This window comes from Erpetoichthys calabaricus, chromosome 17, assembly GCF_900747795.2.
Source record: "Erpetoichthys calabaricus chromosome 17, fErpCal1.3, whole genome shotgun sequence".
Taxonomy (NCBI): domain Eukaryota; kingdom Metazoa; phylum Chordata; class Cladistia; order Polypteriformes; family Polypteridae; genus Erpetoichthys; species Erpetoichthys calabaricus.
Genome location: NC_041410.2, coordinates 13,476,975 through 13,499,079, shown reverse-complemented (window position 1 = coordinate 13,499,079; position 22,105 = coordinate 13,476,975). Strand labels below are relative to the sequence as shown.

Sequence of the window (22,105 nt, the reverse complement as noted above, 5' to 3'; positions counted from 1 at the left end):
CCAAGCAGATTTTGTTTTTATTTTCTCCAGCTGTCTGGAAATTTTTTTTTGTTTGTTTTTTCTTTCCTTCCTGGCCATCGGACCTTACTTTTATTCTATGTTAATTGGTATTGCCTAATATTTTGCTTTTTTTTCTGTTTCTTCATCCTATAAAGCACTTTGAGTTACATCATGTGGATGAAAATGTGCTATAGAAATAAATGCTGCTGCTGCTGTTGTGAGTGGGGAGCCACTTCAACCACCACTAATGTGTATCAGCCAAACGGATGATGCAACAGCCGCCATTTTGGCACCACAAGCTGTCAGGTGGTGAAGGGGTGAGAGACAGCCAGTTAGAGACTGGATGATTAGGGGGCCAGAATGAGTAGGCCATGGAGGGCAATTTAGACTGGGTATTGGAATACACCCTACTCTTTCTGAAGGATTACCTGAGATCTTTAATGGGCACAGAGAGTTGGGACCTGAGTTTTACGTCCCATCCGGAGGCCGGCGCCATATTTATAGCAGTGTCCCCGTCACTGCAAATGGGGCATTGGGATCCACATTCAGATCACATAAGCACCCCCTGCTGGCCTCACCAACACCTCTTCCGGCAGCAGCCCAAGCTTTTCCTAGATGGTCTGCCATCCAAGTACAGGCCAGGCCTGATCATGCTTAGCTTCAAGTGGATGAGCTCTTCTGAAGTGCAGGTGGTATGGCTGCTGATTTAAACCCAAGACTGTGTTTGTGTGTAGTTGTGTCTGGAGTTTGGATTGCTTTTACGCCCACCCAATAGGCCACACTACTTTTTAGGCTGCTAATAAAAACAGATGACACCTTATGCACCCCCCCCCTTTTTTTTTTTTTTAGTAAATCATTTGCCATGATTCCAAGGGGTTGTCTAATAAAGCTCAGAGCAAATTGTCAGCATGTGGAAAATTGCAACCTGTTTGTTTGCCGCTTTTATTCTCGTAATTGGCAAAATTCTCCTTCGACAGCTTCATTTATATCGAGTTCCACTTGCGCCATTGAAAATGTAAAGCGGGTGCCGGGTACGGCAGTAGCAGTGGTGGCGGCGGCGGCGGCGGCTCAGGTCTGATTGCCCCATATAACAACTCACAGTAACAAGCAATCTAATTATAAGCAGCAGCTCCAAGGAGATATCTGGAATATTAGAAGCCATTGCCTGCTTTGATTATTTTTTTTCTTTTAATACACTTAGAAAAATAAAATAGGTAACAAGAACATCTGCGCCTCATCATGACTTTTATTTTACATGTATTTTTTTTTTTTTTCCTTAACAGCAGTCGGTTCTTGTTAGATTTAAGGCTGGGTCGGGGGATTCAAATCCCTGGAGTTGGAGGAAATGGGCAGAGTCTGAATCACCGGCGCTCATTACCGAGCAGCGCCTCCAAACACCAAAACAACTCGAGCTTCGGGAGAAAGTGGAGTCAGCATCGCTCGCAGTCCGTTCAGGAAAGTGCAGCAAATCTACGCTGAGATCTGAGAGGCCGAGCACGTCGGAAAAAAGGAGCAGGCAGTCGCTTCCTTTTGTGTCCCACCGAGGGCCGTTTCAAAGTGAGTATTTTATTCATCTGTAAAGGTGCTTGGCGGTGGGTTGGCGGGGGGATCATTCTGCAGATAAATGGCTCGGCTGTCAGGATTTCTGCATTGACATGATAATACAAGCTGCTGTTGGCATATATTGTCTGTTTCTGAAAGTGGTGTGGAAAAAGGCGCTATATCATCAGGATGAAAGTGATGCTTTTTCATAGTTAGGTACAATACAACCCCCCCCCCCCCCCCCAAAAAAGTTGCAAACCTAGGACATCCTGCTTGCTGTTGGTATAACTGGCATATACCATATCCATGTGATAGTCATTTTTTATTTTTGAATGCCCATCCAGAGGGCATCACCTAAACAGCTCATGTGTCCCATACTTTTTGTTCATTGCAAAAAAGGCAAACAAATGAAAATTACTGAGCTGAATAATTAATAAGGCAATGACCAGAGATGCATAAAGACACAAATGAAAATTGCCAGCACATGTTCGGGGAGTAGGGTGGCAAAAACAATACGAGTTGGCGGTGGAGCTCTAATCAAATCCTGCAGGTTAGCATTCAGGCATTGTTCTTGTGGACGCAAAGTTATTAAGTTCTGATTCAGTGTGGCTATATTTGTATCCGGTTTCTTAGTCCTATTGACTTTTGGGCGTGAACGTTGGCAGTCTATCAATAGAGTCTAATTACAATGACCATCAGCTGCCTGAATAATTTATTGTACCCTTAAAGCTGATGTGTGCTGGAAAAAGGCGATCTGTGCAAAGCGTGGCATGGTAGTTTATCAACAGGAAAGCAACAGCAGCTTGCCAAGGTGTCACTGCTTAGCCGGGTAATAAAGATGTATCTTGACAATGAGCTGCATTCAGAAAGAGAACACTCGGATGCTGCCGGAAAGGAAGCGGCACAAAGGATCAAGAAAATAAAATCTAATCCAGCCCTCTTGTGACGGCTCGCGTGTTATTTATCTGTGTTTCGAGAAGTCTACTTTACTAAAGCCTGCCTGCCGAGTTTCTGCTTCCCCTCTTGGCGCTTCAGGGGTAACGCCAGACAGCCCCATCTATACTCGCCTCCTCAAAGTCCATCCAACGGCTGTGCTGGTCTGATTTAACTTTAAATGGACGCCACTTCCTACTGACTCCATCCAGAGGCCGAAGCAGAGGAAACTTGAAATGAATGCAATCCCCCCAGCAGTACCCGGTGCAGTTTGGTCCTGCTGCTGACCCGTTTCGTGTGTTTCATTACCGTTTTATTCATTGATACCTTTTGCATGTGTTAGATTGCTTCTAATTTGTATTTGCTATAATTTATCTCTGTTTATCTACTATCTCCGCTTACAGGTAATTCATTTTAATCTATTTGATATCTCTGGTCTTACAGATACTTTCAGCATTCCTCCTACCTCTTTTTTGTGGCATCCATGTGTGTATCAACCTCCATTGCCCGGCGCTTCCTCTCTCCAACGTGTTCTTGTGATGCCTGCTTCTCTCACTCTGTCATGTCGTGGCACCTTTCTCACCTCCTGTCTGCTTTTTGGCTACCACCAATGGGAGACAGACCCTCATTACACACTCTGAAAACATCATTTGTATTCTTGGGAATACTTCCCATGTCTGAAGGCGACTCAGGTCGTTACCTTGTTAGTATTTAGAGACCCAACATTGCTTGATAATTTGCGGCCCTCCTACGCCTGTCTTCGGTATCCTTGTTTGTCTCATCTTCTCTTGCCCAGCACTTCCTCTCCCTATCCTGAACCTGTATTGCCTGCTTCTCAGACTCTGTCATGTCGAGGCACCTTCCTCGCCTCCTGTCTGCTTTTTGGCTACCAATAATGGGAGGCAGACCCTCATTGCCCACTGTGAAAACATCATTCATATTCTTGTGAATACTTCCTCAGGTTGTTGCCTAATTAATATTTAGAAACTCAACATCTCACAATAATTTGCGTTCCTCCTACGCCTTTCCTCGGTATCCTTTTGCTTGGCACTTTGCCTCTCGATCGTGAAACTTGTTAAGCCTGATTCTCAGATTCTGTCATCTTGAGGCACCTTGGTCGCCTCCTCAAAGTCCATCCAATGACAGTGTTGGCCTGATTTAACTTTAAAGGATTGCACCTGTCCACTTTTTGGCTACTACTAGTGGGAGACGGGACCCCATTACCCACTGTAAAAACATCATCCCTATTCTTGCTAATTCTTCCCGTCTTTGAAGGCGACTCGGGTTGTTGCCTCGTATGTATTTACAGACCCAGCGTCACTCAGTAATTTGCGTTCCTCCTACGCCTTTCCTCAGTATCCTTGTTTCTCTCAACCTCACTTAACCATCCCTTGCTTACTTGGTTGCAAACTCATAAAACCGGCTTCTCAGATTTTGTCATGTCAAGATGCTTTGCTTGTATCCTGTCTACTTGTTGGCTATCACCAATGGGAGATGGGCCCCCATTAACCACTGTGAAAACATCATTCATGTTCTTGGTTATACGTCCTGTCTTTAAAGGTGAGTCTCAGCTCTCCCCCTACACCTTTCTTTGTTATAATCATGTGTCTCAACCTCTCCTGCCTGGTGCTTCCTCTCTTGATCACATTCTTGTAAAGCCTTCTTCTCACACTCTATCTTTTTGAGTCTCTTTCCTCACATCCTGTCCCCTTTTTGATTACCTCCAATAGTAGACAAGCCCCCATTAACTGTAGTGAAAACATCATTCATATTCTTGCTTATACTTTCCGTCTTTGAAAGTGACTTGGTTTGTTATCTCGTTAGTATTTAGAGACCCAAAGTTGCTCGATAATTTGTGTGCCACTTGCATATTTCCTTGGTATCCTCGTTTGTCTCCGGAACCCCAGCAGATTTTATTTTTTTCTCCAGCTTTCTGGAGTTCTTTTTTTTTTGTTTTTTCTGTCCACCCTGGCCATCGGACCTTACTCCTTTTCTATGTTAACTAATGTTGCCTTATTTTAATTTCTTTTGTTTTTTATTTTTCTTTTCTTCGTTATGTAAAGCACTTTGAGCTACTTTTTGTATGAAAATGTGCTATATAAATAAATGTTGTTGTTGTTGTCTCAACTTCTCTTTCCTGGAATTTCCTCTCTCAACTGTGAACCCGTAAAGCCTGCTTCTCTGGCTCTGTCACATTGAGGTGCCTTTCTAGATTTGTGTCCGCTATTTGACTACCACCAACAGGAAACAAACCCCCATTAACCACAGTGAACGCAATCATTTGTATTCTTGTAAATACTTCTCATCTTTGAAAGTGAGAATCGGCCTTCCTCCTATGTCTTTTCTTGGTATCCTTGTGTGTCACAACGTCTCTTGCCCAGCACTTTCTCTGTCAATCACATTCCAGTAAAGCCTTCTCCTAAGACTCATGTCAGGGTGCCTTGCTTGCGTCCACTTTTTGACTGCCACCAATAGGAGATAAGCCCCCATTACCACAGTGAAGACATCATTTGCATGCTTGCGAATACTTCCAGTTTTTGAAAGTGAGACGCAGCCTTTCTCCTACAGTTTTCCTAAGTATCCTTATGTGTCTCAACCTCTTTTGCCTGGTGCTTCCTCTCTTCATTGCATTCCTGTGAAATATTCTTGCTCACCTCCTGTTTTGTCTTGGTAGAGTAATATATTACTGTACTTTCCCCTTTTGTATTATCAATATGTAGCCTTTGTCAGAATGCCTCAGATCTCACAGACTTACCACTGTTTATAAGGTATTATAGTATATAACTTCTCCCCACCTTCTTTTCTACATTTATAACCCCAGGCAATTAGGTGTAGTAAACGACAAGAAAGAGTTAAGTTACAATTTAAATAATGTATTCTTCATAATATTCAGAAATAATAATAATATGCAGAGTACACTTAAATATTGGCAACCAATACAACCTGATAAATGGTGATGCATAGTTTCAGGCGGCACATAAACTTGTTAATTAAAATGTCTCTAGTTAAGGCATCATTTGTGGTCAGCTTTCTTCAGAACAGGCCGCATGGCTGTCTCAATATGGCTTCCGAGCTATGTGAGCAAGGTAAAGCAAGCAAATTTATAGATTCTCTGTCCAACCCCTAGGGCCAATAGGGCATCATGGTACTCTAAGGATTTTGATACAAGCCAAATTCCAAACAGCCATACTTCAGAACAATGGGGCAGAGAACACCTTCACACCTGCCACCTCCGAAAACCATTTGTTGAGCTGGAGTTTGCCAGCTAGGCAGTCTGGTTTTCCTGTCAGGGTTGACTGAGAGAGCCCTGCAAAGAAACATTTTCCAAACTTGTTTGAGGCACTGCTCCCAACCCAGTCATAAAATTCACTATGCTGACTTAGTCCTAGGGGGTAAACATGAATACTTCTCACTGATGAAATGCTAAAATAACGTTAATTAAGTTACAAATAAAGACATACAAAATATTTATCAACTTGTATGCAAAATTTCACACCACAACACCTTCTGTCTACTTTTTGGCTACCACCAATGGGAGATGGGATTTTTGTGAATACAGTAATCCCTCCTCCATCGCGGGGGTTGCATTCCAGACCTCCCCGCAAAAGGTGAAAATCCGCGAAGTAGAAACCATATGTTTATATGGTTATTTTTATATTGTCACGCTTGGGTCACAGATTTGCACAGAAACACAAAGTTGTAGAGAGACAGGAACGTTATTCAAACACTGCAAACAAACATTTGTCTCTTTTTCAAAAGTTTAAACTGTGCTCAATGACAAGACAGAGATGACAGTTCCATCTCACAATTAAAAGAATGTAAACATATCTTCCTCTTCAAAGGAGTGCGAGTCTTGAGCACAGAATGTCAGAAAGAGAGAGAAAAGCAAACAAATCACTAGGGCTGTTTGGCTTTTAAGTATGCGAAGCACCGCGGTACAAAGCTGTTGAAGGCGGCAGCTCACACCCCCTCCGTCAGGAGCAGAGAGAGAGAGACAGAGAAAAACAAACAATCAAAAATCAATACGTGCCCTTCGAGCTTTTAAGTATGCGAAGCACCGTGCAGCATGTCGCTTCACGAAGCAGCTGCACAGAAGGGAGCAACGTGAAGATAATCTTTCAGCATTTTTAGACGAGCGTCCATATCGTCTAGGTGTGCGAACAGCCCCCCTGCTCAATCCCCCTACGTCAGGATCAGAGAATGTCAGCGCAAGAGAGAGAGAAAGAAAAGCAAGTTGGGTAGCTTCTCAGCCATCTGCCAATAGCGTCCCTTGTATGAAATCAACTGGGCAAACCAACTGAGGAAGCATGTACCAGAAATTAAAAGACCCATTGTCCACAGAAATCCGCGAAGCAGCGAAAAATCCGCGATATATATTTAAATATGCTTACATATAAAATCCGCGATAGAGTGAAGCCGCGAAAGGCGAAGCGCGATATAGCGAGGGATTACTGTACTTCTTATCTTTGAGGGTGACTTCGGTTATACCTTATTAGAACTTAATACTTAGACCTGATGTCATTCAGTAATTTGCATTTGTCGTGCGCCTTTCCTTCGTATCCTTGTTTGTCTCAACCTCTCTTGCCCCGGCGCTGCTTCTTTCAATTGTGATCCTGTAAAGCCCACTTCTCACATTCTATCATTTTGAGGCATCTTGCTAGCCTTCTGTCTGCATTTTGACTACCACCAATGGTAGATGGGTCCTCAACATCCGCTGTGAAAACATCATTTGTATTCTTGCGAATATTTCCCATCTTTGAAGGCAACTAAGGTTGTTGCCTTGCTAATATTTAGTAAACAAGGGGGCCCCGCCCCCTGCTCGCTTCGCTCGCCTACCCCCGGTGTTGGGTAACCCGAAACACATTGATGAATGTATGAGATATGTGCCTGCTTTGCTTGCGGCATTTCAGACGCGTGCTGTAGCCGCCTGCGTTCATTGATTATATCCAGGCGGGCTTGTGTTTGTATCTCCGTCAGTTGTGGTCTTTCGTTTTGAACCCGTGCCTGCTTTGCTTCCGCAGTTTCTGACGCGCGTTGTAGGCGTCTATGTACATTGTATTTGTCTATGCGGAGCTGTTTGGTTTTGGAGCCAAGACAGTTTTGCTTCCGCGGTTTCAGATGCGCGTTGTAGGCACCTACGTCTGTTGTTTTTATCCATGCGGGCTCGCTTTTGTAGCTCCGTTAGTTGAGCCGGATCGTTTTGGAGCCGTGACCATGACTCCATTAGTTATCCGTTGTCTACCGTTAGTAATATGGATAATTGCACTTACTGTTAATACGGAGCGTTTTCTGTGGTTGTACCGTTAATAATGCATCACTGTAATGTGATTCACATATGCTATATGGTTTGGACGTGTGAGGATGCCGTACGTTTAATACGGAAAGTTCGTTTATTCTCATTACCCGGACCATGCTGTGTAGTGTGGACGTTTAGTTCAGAAGCGCGTTGTAGGCGCCTGGGCCTTTCGTACTTTCTCCCGCCTTCCGTACTATCTTTGTGGACCTTTGCGGACGCCGTAGTGTCTCATGTGTGACTCTGGGGTGCAGTGCAGAATCCTCTTTTCTGTGTGGCTGTGTCGTTAGACGTTAGCTATGGGCGCATTGTTGCTTCATGTTCTATTCAGAAGTGCGTTGTAGGCGCCTGCGCCTTTCGTACTTTCCCGTGCCTTCCGTACTATCTTTGTGGACCTGTGGGGCCTCTGTAGCCTCTTCCGTTTGACTCTGGGGTGCAGCGCAGAATCCTCTTTTTTGTGTGGCTGTGTCGTTAGTCGTTAGCTATGGGCGCGTTGTTGCTTCATCTCTCATTCACGTTAGTTGAGCTCTTTCGTTTTTGGGCCGTGACTCCTTTGTTCGCGGTGGATAAGACTTCGCTTGCGGTTTATGAGACGCGCGCTGTAGGCGCCTGCGCAGTATGTCTCATGGTCCCATCGCCGTGTACCTGTGTCCATCCGGTTTACCATTCTCGGTTAGATATGGATTGCATTCCTTCTATGCCTTTCCTAGGTAAACTTGTTTGTTTCAGCCTTTTTTGCCCAGCACTTCCTGTCTCTCTGGGATGTCAGTCCCCACGTGGCATCACTCACAATCGATGAATAGATAGATAGATAGATAGATAGATTGATTATACTTTATTTGTCCTCAAAAGGAAATACATTTTTTGGAAAGCTCCAATAAATAAATAGAATAATAATAATAACAAACTACATCCCAAAAATGCACATATAAATTCTGGCTTGGATAACAGACAGATGCTGCTGTCAATATCGGGCTTGTAGGAGGCAGTAAGATGATGAGACTTTCTCAGATTGTACCCCAGGTTTATATTAAGTCATTAATATTTGGAAAGAGCAGGTTTAGCAAAAGGTTGCAAAATTCACAAAATTATTTCCATTTTTGAATTGATGACAAACCAGCAAATCATAAACCAATGAATTGTTAACCCCCAAATTATAAACTCGTTAATCACATGGGTGGACTTGTCATATTTTCTTCAGATTTTCTTCAGTTATTCCCTCAACTTTAATTACAGATAGTGCTCTAGTTCTTACCAGTTATTCCAGTATAAAGAAATAAAAATTGTCACTTCTCTGTGGGCTTGTTACAGCTCACTGTTAAAACACGCACGTTCATCTTTTACCCAGAAGCCCTCATGGTAACCACTGAAGCTACCCAATGATGCAGTACTCCTGGGTTTGCTGGGATTTGCAGTCCATTTTAGTAACGCTGCTATTTTATCGTCTGCAATTTTCCACAGTAGGTCACAAAACTAGCAAAATAATTTCCATTTAATTATTAATGACAAACCTGTGAATATGCTGATCTGTGAACTGCAAACCAGCAAATTGCCAGGGCCGACTTGTATGAATTTTATTTGTTCAGTTTTTATTACAGAATTAATTACTGTATTACATGTATGCTTGTTTGCTTGTTTTTTGATTTCATTATGTTTATTTTTAGCCTGTTTATTGATCACGTCACAGTGTTAAACCCACTTAGTTCAATACAGATTATCATGCTGTCAGAGTACAGTTTCTTTCTTTCTTTCTTTCTTTCTTTCTTTCTTTCTTTCTTTCTTTCTTTCTTTCTTTCTTTCTTTCTTTCTTTCTTTCTTTCTTTCTTTCTTTCTTTCTTTCTTTCTTTCTTTCTTTCTTTCTTTCAAATCCAGCACTGAATCAAGACCTCTGTGTTAACCTGTGGAGAGCCGGCCCCCTGCCACTGCCATTCAATGAATTATAAATGTTCACAAGGTGTTTCTGCTCTATAGCCTGTCAAATCTTAGAGGCACACGACACACATTTTATTTCTTTGAATTCCAAGGAAGAACAGGAATTGCATATCATTTAAACCAGAGATCAATATATCATTTCATGCTCGCCGAAAACACTGCTGACAGGCCTGGCCAACGGCATGGAGGTGTTTAAAGTCTCTTAGGGGGCACTAACGTGACTCTACAGCCATCTGTCTGGTCCTTGCTGAGCCCACATTGTCCATTCTTTGGTTTCATTGGTGCCATCTTAATTCACGCTTCTTGTACCAAGAAGTAACCCACCCACCACAAATCTTTTAAACTCTAATAATAATTCCCAGTACTTACCATAATGGAATGTGATGTATTCCAGTAAAGAGTGGGTTGGTTATTATCAACTACCTGACATAAAATTAAAAAAAATTGAAGGTGGGCACATACTGTATATACTGTATGTGTATGTACAGTATGTATATGTGTATGTGTATATATATATATATATATATATATATATATATATATATATATATATGTGTATGTGTGTGTGTGTGTGTGTGTGTAAATTTTAAAGAAAATTTAAAAAGAAAGTAAAACTTTTGACTGGGTTGTCCCAGTATGGTGCTGTACAAACACATGGCTGTTGGTATAAAGAGGCCCCCATAGCATTTCTCAGCACACTTTTGCTGAATAATTTATTTTATCTAAAACTCAGTGTTAGCGTGTCACAGGGAAGGATGTGCCGTGTTGTTCATAATGATACTCAGTTTTGTTTTAATTCTGTCCTTCGCTACAACCTGAAGGGGGTCCAGAGTACATCCAATAACTGAGCCTATCCTTATAATTAGTGTGATGATTTGGTGGGCTTCTCTTGAAGTGATGTTACCAGTCCAGCATACCACACTGGCCATCACAGAGTTATAGAAGATGTGAAGGATGTCAGTTTCCACATTAAAGGAACACAGTCTCCTAAGAATAAAGAGCTGCTCTGCCTTTTCTTCTCTAGTTCCTCTGTGCAGTTAGACCAGTCCAGTCTGTCATTGATGTGGACCCCTAAGTACTTGTAGGTGTGGACCAATACTGCATCCACTCCCTAGAAGCTCTTTGGTGTTGTTGATTTTATCGGCATTATTCCTTGATGCCATCTATTAATTTCTTCCTTGCTTTTTGTCCTTCTCTTTTCTGCCGCTCTGCCCATTTTCCTACACTTCTCTCCTCCATTCTCTGTACAGGCCCAAACTATCACAGCCTTGATTCCTAAATGTTATCCCCAATATTTTACACCAATTTTATACCCAATATTGTTTCAGTCTTCGATGCATCTTTACAGTTTCCGTTGCCATAATTGCCATCATATTTGGCAAAGTGGGCATCGTGCTACCACAACACCAATACCACAAATGTCACCATGTGACAGAAAGGTTTTACTTTTTTCCACTATACACATTCATTTAAACATAATATGGCAGGTAGATACGTCTGGAATTATATTGTGTTCCATTTACCTCTGAAGTTGTCGGAGCTGGGAATGACGTTACACCCAAGTTGATTGCTTTCCAGTAAATCATTCAGATCAGAAAAATAGGACACTTCCAGGAAAAAGTTGGTTGTACTTGCTATTCTGGAATAAGTACCAGTTGATAATAATGCATTACACTGTATTTTGTGCATCCAAACTCAGTAGTAGCACGTCCACATGCACTTCCGAACGGGTCATCCACCTGAAGCCAAGTATCTTTGGGCCTGGCCAGTACTTGGATGGGGGGCCATCTAGGAAAAGCTTGAGTTGATGCTGAAAGAGGTGGTGGTGAGGCCAGCAGGGGGTGTTTACCCTCTGGTCTGAATGTGGATCCCAATGCCCCAGTGCAGTGATGGGAGACACAATACTGTAAAGATGGCACTGTTGCTCAGATGAAATGTAAAACTGAACTCCTGACTTTCCGAGATCATAAAAGACTGCTGGGCATCCTTTGTCAAGAATAGGGTGTATCCCGATGTCTTGGCTGAAAGTGCCCACCATGGCCTGGTTGTTCTGGCCCCCTAATCATCCCTGTCCCTAATTGTGTCTCTCTCTCTCTCTCTCATCCCTTCACCGCCTAAAGGTCGTAGCGTACTAATGCAAAAATGGCTGCTGTCACATCATTTCACTAAAATTTGCAGTGTACGTCAACATTTTGGACTGATGTCATAATCTGATGTTGGACAATCTTGGACTTCACAGACCTGCCCTGAGTTTCCGTGTTGGAATTCTGGATGAAACTTCTAACAATGTAACTCAGAAATTCCAACTACCCAGTTCAAATGGGATGCAGCAGTATTTCTTCTAACAAATAAACCTTTTTGTTGGTACTGGATGTTTTTTTCTCCCTTGGATTCATTTTGCTTACATGATTGAGTGAGTTGTGTTTTGTTGTGATGTTTTGTTCTCAAATCAAAAAAGAAAAAAGAAAAGAAATCTTATCTGTGTTAACGTGTAACGATGATGACGGAGAACCAACACATGGAAAACAAACATACGGGATGGGCATCTCTGCATACGCATAAGCGTGAATCGGGCCTAACAACAATAATGGCGTTACATCCTTGTGGAGGGCAATGGTGTTACATCATAGTGGAGCTTCTTGTTACAAAGATATACTGAAATGGATATGCCTGGCACTCAGTGAAGAATCTCGCTCTCAGATGTTCACCCCCTGTCTCAAATCAGATGCTCAATTTCTTTGTGTTCGTCTCTTCTTGTACTCTTTGTTCTGTGGCTAATGCAATCAGCATGAAGAATGGACACATCTAGGCTGAGCTGAGTGCCTACCTTAAGCTCTTTCTTAGCTAGTGGTGGCCAAAACAACGACCCATAATTACATCACTCCTCTGTAATGCCTTGAAGCGAACTACTTTCTCAGATCCTCTTCGAAAACCTTCCATTAAGGAACCCGCCATACTGTTTGATTAGCGGATAATCAGATTCTTGTTTGTGAGCGTGGGGGTGATTGGTTTGATTAAAACACTTATTGTGCTTGGTAATTACAGAGAATGCCCACCAATGGCATTTTAATCAACCGGGGGAAAAAAAAAACGCGAAACAAATGCAAGGCAGACCTATAATTGAAAAATGGTCCATTAGCACGTTATTCTGCGGGAGTCCTTGACGACTTCATAAGCGCCTACAAATTGTCAATGAAATGATGAGAAGTGAACATTCGCCAGCCACGCATATAACGCCACTTGCTTATGTCAAGGAGTTTTAAGATGAATTCATTAGAGACATTGACAACTTATTTACAAAAGCGCGCAGCAAAATCCTGAATGGTGTCATGGACTTGTTATTTACAAGGAATGCATTTTTTGCAAAGGATGGAAACGCATATTTGCATGAGAAAAGCTGGGGTGCCGGCGTGAATTTTAATCAGGTGGGGACTTGCATAGGATTCTTAGAATGCTAATCAGCCGGAGTTTTCATCCGTCCAGCCAGTAACTGAACCGACATCATCCAACTCAAGGGGGCATCCTCTTCTGAACGAGACCAAGCCAAACCTGGAGAGGGTGCCAGTCTATTCACATACACACATTCACTGTCACTCACATTGGAGCAGTTTAGAGGTTTGGGTGCAACTTGTTCTGCAAGCTCTTGAGATCTGAGAGGAAAACTGGAATACCTGTAGAAAAACACAAGCATACAGTACCCTCCATAATGTTTGGGACAAAGATACATTTCCTTTAGTTTGCTCATGCAATTAAAGTACATGTTCTCAGGGGTTTTTTATCCATTTTGATTTCTCCATGCAGAAATAGCAGTACTCTTTATCTGTAGTCCCCTCATTTTAGGGACACAGCAATGGTATGGATAAGTCAAAACATAGGTGTATGGGATGGGTAAATAGGCAGTGGCAAGGGGAAGTCAATAATTATCTGCACTCTGTTTCTAAAGTTTATTAAAACTACAATAGAGTTACATCCGGCGCCGCCGTGAGTGGCAGCCTTTTCAGCAGCTCCGTGTATGACTGTATATGTATGTGTACTTTTCTACTTTTATTTTTCTATTTTTATTTATTGATCACTCCTATTACTTTATTTTATGTGGATTCCTTCCCTGGACACACTTACTTTTACAACGTGGGCATGGATTTTAACACGCCGAGACTCGCCTATTCAAGTACTGAACTTCGGGCGCTGAGAACAAATGCCAGTGCCGGTGTGGTTCCATATTTACCCGACGAGGTAAGAAGGCGGTATCGTGGCAGCAGAGCCGGCACTAAGCTAAAAAAGAAGCGGCTTGCGAGAAAGTGGCGTTTCAAGCCTTCGGTGCCTTCTGTGATTCTGGGGAATGTAAACTCAATCTCAAATAAGATCGACGAACTGGCTGCGCTGGTGAAAAATGTAAGGACCTACAGAGAATGCAGTTTGTTGTGTTTCTGCGAAACGTGGCTAAATAACACCATCCCAGATGCCAACGTGGAGCTACCCGGGTTTAGCACAGTTAGAGCGGACAGAGATGCAAGTACCTGTGGTAAGCACAAAGGAGGAGGACTCGCTCTCTATGTTAATACACGGTGGTGTCACTCTGGACATGTTAACGTCAAAATCTCCACTTGCTGCAGGGATATCGAACTGTTGGCCGTAAGTTTACGTCCCTACTATTTGCCCAGAGAGTTTGGACATGTCATTGTTGTTATTGTATACATTCCTCCTCGGGCAGACGTGGAGTCAGCGAGTGACATCATCCATTCCGCTGTTGCTAAGTTACAAACGCAGCACCCTGAGGCGCTTGTGCTAATCGCTGGAGACTTTAACCATGTGACGCTGGACAAAACATTGCCTGCATTCTCCCAGTATGTGGACTGTAACACCCGGGGAAATAAGACTATTGATTTACTGTATGCAAACGTTAAAGACGCATACAGCGCCACCCCGCTGCCTGCTCTTGGGAAAGGAGATCATAACCTGGTTCAGCTTCAGCCTCACTATAAACCAAAAGTTAGAGTCCTACCTACAACCACACGATCATTCAGGAAGTGGACCCTGGAGGCTGAGAATACTCTGAGAGAACTTTTTGGAACTACAGACTGGGATATCCTGCAGGGATCTCATAATGAGAACATTGAGGAAGTTGTTGACTGCACTACTGACTACATCAACTTCTGTATGGACATTGTAGTTCCAGTAAGAACAGTACGCTGCTATGCTAACAACAAGCCATGGATTACAAGTGACATCAAGGGCCTTTTGAATCAGAAGAAAAGGGCTTTTAAAGACGGTGATCAGCATGAGCTCAAGCGTGTGCAGAAGGAACTCCGAGTCCAACTCAGGGCGGCGAAGGAGCAGTACAGGAGAAAGCTGGAGCAGAAGTTGCAGAATAACAGCATGAAGGAAGTGTGGGATGGGATGAAGATCATCACTGGCTGCAGCTCGAAGCGGGGTACCACCATTGAGAGAGACGTGAAGAGAGCAAACCAAATGAACAACTTTTTTAACAGGTTTGACCACCCTAACCCACTCTCACTCTCACCTCGGAGTACAGCACCCTTCACACATCCTTCTGCTGATACCAGCATAGGAGAGACATCCCCACCCATAATTACAACAGCACAGGTGAGCAGAGAGCTGAGGAGACTTCGTGCCAGCAAAGCAGCGGGTCCAGATGGAGTATCGCCACGACTGCTGAAGGTCTGTGCATCGGAGCTGGGGGGTCCTCTACAGCGCATCTTCAACCTGAGCCTGGAACAGGGGAGAGTCCCGAGGCTTTGGAAAACATCTTGTATCACCCCAGTCCCAAAGGTATCACGTCCTAGTGAGCTGAATGACTTTCGGCCTGTTGCTCTGACATCACATGTGATGAAGACCATGGAGAGGCTGCTGCTTCACCACCTTAGGCCACAGGTTCAACACGCCCTTGACCCTCTGCAGTTTGCATATCAGGAGAAGGTGGGAGCGGAAGATGCCATCATCTATATGCTACACCGATCCCTCTCTCACTTGGACAGAGGCAGTGGTGCTGTAAGAATTATGTTTCTAGACTTCTCTAGCGCCTTCAACACAATCCAACCTCTGCTCCTTAGGGACAAGCTGACAGAGATGGGATTAGATTCATACCTAGTGGCATGGATCGTGGACTATCTTAAAGACAGACCTCAGTATGTGCGTCTTGGGAACTGCACGTCTGACATTGTGGTCAGCAACACAGGAGCGCCGCAGGGGACTGTACTTTCTCCGGTCCTGTTCAGCCTATATACATCGGACTTCCAATACAACTCGGAGTCCTGCCATGTGCAAAAGTTCGCTGATGACACTGCTATCGTGGGCTGTATCAGGAATGGGCTGGAGGAGGAGTATAGGGACCTAATCAATGACTTTGTTAAATGGTCCGACTCAAACCACCTACACCTGAACACCAGCAAAACCAAGGAGCTGGTGGTGGATTTTAGGAGGCCCAGACCCCTCATAGACCCAGTGATCATCAAAGGTGACTGTGTGCAGATGGTGCAGACCTATAAATATCTGGGAGTGCAGCTGGATGATAAATTAGACTGGACTGCCAATACTGATGCGCTGTGCAAGAAAGGACAAAGCCGGTTATACTTCCTTAGAAGGCTGGCTTCCTTCAACATCTGCAATAAGATGCTGCAGATGTTCTATCAAACAGTTGTGGCGAGCGCCCTCTTCTACGCAGTGGTGTGCTGGGGTGGCAGCATTAAGAGGAAAGACGCCTCACGCCTGGACAAACTGGTGAAGAAGGCAGGCTCTATTGTTGGCATGGAGCTGGACAGTTTAACATCTGTGGCAGAGCGAAGGGCGCTCAGCAGGCTCCTATCAATTATGGAGAATCCACTGCATCCACTAAATAATGTCATCTCCAAACAGAAGAGCAGCTTCAGCGACAGACTGCTGTCACTGTCCTGCTCCACAGACAGATTGAGGAGATCGTTCCTCCCCCAAACTATGCGACTCTTTAATTCCACCAGGGGGGGTAAACGTTAATATTTAACATTATACATAGTTATTGTCTGTTTTTTTTTTTTTTTTTTCACCTGTATTATTATCATTCTTTAATTTAATATTATTTATTGTATCAGTATGCTGCTGCTGAAGAATGTGAATTTCCCATCGGGATTAATAAAGTATCTATCTATCTATCTATCTACAGACACATTATTTTTCAACCTTGTCCTCTTATTTTACAATGCACTTGGTCCCACGACTTTGTTTATGTCCTTAGAAAAAAGTGTTTTTGGTTGGTGTGTCAGCCATGCATGCACCGCTTTTTTCATATGTTGGTCCATGGAGCAACCTCTTAACCTCCTTGGTATTAACAGAGAGTACCTTTCAGGCTTGGTATTCTATGCAGAAACGGTTAACCCCATGTCTCTCTCAGGTTAAACTCTTTAGAAGAGATAATACAGTGTTAAGCACAAAAAACGTTATGGAGAGTATTCTGCTGCCATCTTGTACATGAAATAGCACCATACTGCAAAAATGTCATACATTTTCTTTGTTCTCCGACAACTCTCTGTGGTAACTCAGGATGAGCCTTCAGCCAAAACACACAAAGGTGTGTAAATGAGAAGCTGTAGGTCCAGTTTTAGAAATATTGTCATCTTGATTTTTTATTCATTTGTTTCGCCTTGGCTATACAGTATATAGATACACACACACACACACACACACACACATATATATATATATATATATATATATATATATATATATATATATATATATATATATATATATATATCTGGTTGGAAATTGTGTATCTGGCTTAATTAAGGAGCGTATCAGTTGTTTACATTTTGCCAAGACGCCATTTTGTTTTCCCGATTACCGCCGCTACTTTTGAACCTTTTGTATATGCCGATTTCCAGAATTCTTCGCTACGTGCATGATGGAAATGTCACCAGAGTGATGGCTTAAAGATTGTCCCTGGAAATGCCGTGACATCCGAGTTTAACGGACAAACCCTCGTTTTGCTGTGAAAAAAGAATATTATTATTTATTAATAATTTTGGTTTCTGGATGTCTGCTTTTGGTTTTTTTTTTTTTTTTTTAACTTCGATTTCTGGTTCTCTTTGATACTCGATCATTTTGACTTTGTTTAGACCTGAGTACGACTCTTCTGGTCATTTTTCATTTTTCTTTTAGTACCTTTTGTGAGATCATATGATGAGTATGTATCATGCGATAGTGAACTAATCAGACACTGACGCAGATAGTGAAACTGATGTATGTGGGCACTGTAGGACCGAACCACCATGATGCGCCTTGTCAATTTAGTTCCCTGAAGGTTCACCATGGTGCAAGTAACCTGAAAATTGCTCTTGGTGCTGTGCAGTGGCTGACCCTGCACCCTGACCCCTAAAAGTGATGCGAAAAGACAATTTCCCCTCGGGGATCATTAAAATACATCAAAAAAGAACCAAAAAGTAACTTTATGGCAAAAAGGCAAACATGACTGCAATCAAATGTAATGACAAGAAAGATTTTGGCCCCCTTAAGCCCTGTTTACAAATCAAAATGTAGCAACAGTCCTTCATGTCAAGGGGAAATCATTAAGCCATGCACTGTGTTAGCCCACAATAATGCAACATGTGTGTCAATTGCCCATATTCTACCTTCTCATGTGCAAACAGAAAAAATATTATAAGAAAAGTGCGCGAAGAAATCCGCGTTGGCTGTCCTGTATGCGACATCGTGCTGGGCATTGGTGACTGTGTTAGAAAAAAGCACACGAAAGACGTGCACTAAATCTGCATCAGCACAGCAGTGGACACTCAACATACAAGGGCCAATTAAAAAGTAAAGGCAATGTGAAAATTCTATCCTCAACAGACAGAAGCTGATGCAATACGACATGCTCCCAGTGAATTATGGGTAGTTGAATATGTGCTGTGCAGCTCTCTGCCGTTAGTCTAATTCAAACCACGGTGACGTGAACATGGACGCTCTGCTGTGGGATTGCACAACTCACCATAGTGGCATTTCTTTAGGCAGAGGGAGTGAAACCTGCTGAAATTCACCATAGTTTGATTTCATTATTATGATACACACACTCACTGGCCACTTTATTAGGTACACCTTCTAGTACCGGGTTGGACCCCCTTTTGTCTTCAGAAATGTCATAATTCTTTGTAGTACAGATTCAACAAGGTGCTGGAAACATTCCATTCCATGATTTTGGTCCATAATGCCATGATAGCATCACACAGTTGCTGCAGATTTGTCAGCTGAGCATCCATGACACGAATCTCCCATTCCACCACATCCAAAGTTGCTCTACTGGATTGAGATCTGGTGACTGTGGAGGCCATTTGAGTCCTGTAAACTCATTGTCATGTTCAAGACACCAGTTTAAGATAATATGAGCTTTGAGACATGGCATGTTATCCTGCTGGAAGTAGACATCAATAGATGGGCACACTGCGGTCATAAAGGGATGGACATGGTCAGCAACAATACTCAGGTAGGCTGTGACATTTAAGTGATGCTATGTTGGTACCAAGAGGCCCAAAGTGTGCCAAGAAAATATCACCCACACTATGACAGCACCAACACCAGTCTGAAGCGTTGATACAAGGCAGGATGAATCCCTGCTTTCATATTGTTGATATGACCCTACCATCTGAACATCACAGCAGAAATTGAGACTCATCAGACCAGACAACTTTTTTCCAATCTTCTCTCGGTCCATTTTGGTGAGCCAGTGTGAATTGTAGCCTCAGTTGCCTGTTTTTAGCTGACAGGAGTGGCCCCTGGTGTGGTCTCCTGCTGCTGTAGCCCACCTGCTTCAAGGTTTGACGTGTTGTTTGTTCAGAGATTCTCTTCTGCACAACTCGGTCGTAACGAGTGCTTATTTGAGTTCCAGTTGCCTTTCTATCATCTCAGACCAGTCTGGCCATTCTGCCCTCATAATGGAATCAACAAGGTATTTTCACCCACAGAACTGCCCCACACTGATATTTTCCCTTTTTCAGACCATTCTCTGCAAACCCTAGAGATGGGTGTGTGTGAAAATCTCAGTAGATCAGCAATTTCTGAAATATTTAGATCAGCCTGTCTGTCACCAACAACTATGCCACGTTCAGAGTCACTTCAATCGCCTGGTCTTGACAATGTCTACAGTACAGGTTGAAATGCACTGAGATGCTTCCACGTGATTGGCTATACTGGTAATTGGATATTGGTGTTAACAAGTAGTTGAACAGGTGTACCTAATAAAGTGGCCGGTGAGTGTAATTTACAGTATAAAAACAGACTGAGGCGTTTGCTTGCTCAAAGCCGGTGTTCAGTTTTGTTTGTTTAAGGTGTTTGCTCGGTCTTCGGTAGGCATGACAATGGCTCTGAATACGTCTAGACGCTTCCTAAACAACATCCGCTGAATGATTAGTGAGAGTGACTGTGAAACTTTAACAGCAACTAGGAATTGTAGGCTTGTGAGGGCTCCAGTCTTCTCATGGGAGCTGGGAGACCTGTAACACGGAGGCATAAAACAAAAAACAAAAAAAAAAAAAAAGGGAAATGAAAGCAGCAAAGAGTTAAAGCATCCATCTTCTCAGGCTGGGTGATGATATTCATTAATGCCGATTTGGCAGGTGTGAGGCACTGCAGCGAGCTGTAGAGGAAGAAATAAAAATGAAGGGATATGGGGTTAGGAAAATGACTCCGTAGAAAAGATCAGCTGTGCCACCAAGGTCATTTTTTTCTTTTTCTTTTATCTGAAGTGGAATTTTCTGGAGCTGTAAAATCACAATGGGCTACACGGGTAAATCTCCATATTTTAAAATACCACTTTGTACAGTGTAGCTGGTAATATGTGGCCAGACAGAATTACACCTGGATATTTTCTCTAGCCACCTATAGCGCCAGGGTCTGGTGTGGAAATCGTCCTGAGCTGCTAGTGCTGCTGCTGCTGCTACTTCCACTGTTCATTTTTTCTTTTTTTTTTGGCACATGTATTTTTCACAATTTTGCTTCAAGTCCGTAATCCTGCACATGATGAATAAGCAGCTCCTTATATGTATTTATTTTCAGTAATGATGATTGAGGATGGAAACTTGAGACAGTAGGCAGTGAATCTCATTTGGCATTCCAGTTGCATGGAGTTTCCACACCAGTGTGTTTAACAACAAAGGCTGACAGCCATGGACTTCAATTGACATTGCAATAAATTTGACTGAAAAGGCGCAATTCGTTATACCTTAAAGACTGAAGGCCAGCTGCATATCGACATGTATGCATATGTGTTTTATATACAGTATAAAGGCCAAACCCTGGAATATTTTCTCACAATAATACTGTTGTGAACTGCCAAAGTAGGGTAAAGGAAGATGATGACAGCATTTAGTGTTCTACGCTGCCATCACCGCCTGATCAGCCACCTGTGAGGTCTGAATTAAAACAGATACCCCAACTGATCACAAGACCCTCTGTGTTGAAATCTCTAAGACAAAGCCTAAAAAGAATAAAAAAAATAATACTAATAAAGAACGACTTAAGAACAACTTGTATGCTTAGTGGTCTTTTGGCCTGGAACCCCTGAAGATTTTATATTTGTTTCCCCAGCTTAACTGGAGCTTTAGTTCAATTATTTATTTATTTTTTCTGTCCATCCTGGCCATCTGATCGTATCACCAGAACGTAATTTAGAAACTTATCAAACAATTCTACATTTAAGGACTCTACTTCTCTTATTTAGAAATCTTTCTTATGTAAGTGTCTCTCAGTCAGACATTTTTTTTTAACCTGCTTAATGCTGAACTGGGTTGCACTGGTGTTGGAGCCTGTCCCACACAGCTTAGGGCACAAGGCAGGAACAAACAATGCACATGGCACCAGTCCATTGTAGGGTGAATGAACACACACTGCAGCCAATTTAGCAACACCAATCCACCTAACCTGAGGAAACTGGAGCACCCAGAGGAAACCCACACAGACACTGGGAGAACATGCAGGGAGAACCCGGGACGTGAACCCTGGTGTCCAGTGTAACTGTGCATTATTTATTTATCTTTTGCATGTTATTTATTTGATTTGTATCTAAATTCAGCTTGTTTTTCTTTGCATGTAACTACGTCTTTAATATGTTGCAAAGCACTTTGAGCTACATCTTCTGTGTGAAAATATGCCATAGAAATAAATATTGTTGTGAAAAATATAATAGAACTGAGCCAATAGTCCATTTACTGCAATCCAAACAAAATAAAAAACAATGCAATTGGAACAAACTGAGAACTTTGAAACTATTTAGAACAGCTTACTATCTTCCATAAGGAAGAGGAAATTTATACTCCAGGAAGCTCCGGTACTTCTGCACATCACATACATCTTGACCGTCTCTTAACTCACTCCTGTGTGTTGACCTCAGAGTACACCATGGATGTCTTTGCACCCCTGTGTTTT

At 42.7% G+C, this 22,105-nt stretch overlaps 1 protein-coding gene across 5 annotated transcripts in view; it reads left to right on the top strand.

Moving 5' to 3' along the window:
- The first annotated feature begins 1,283 nt into the window (after positions 1-1,283).
- sema6dl (sema domain, transmembrane domain (TM), and cytoplasmic domain, (semaphorin) 6D, like) overlaps positions 1,284-22,105 on the top strand; it is a 480,425-nt gene continuing 459,603 nt past the window's right edge. For 2 of the 5 annotated variants that reach the window (XM_051920672.1, XM_051920671.1), the window contains exon 1: positions 1,285-1,557. The gene's annotated coding sequence lies outside the window, so the exon portion shown is untranslated. Of the gene's footprint in view, positions 1,558-22,105 lie in introns of all 5 variants that reach the window. The other 3 variants (XM_051920675.1, XM_051920674.1, XM_051920673.1) reach the window with 2 other exon arrangements.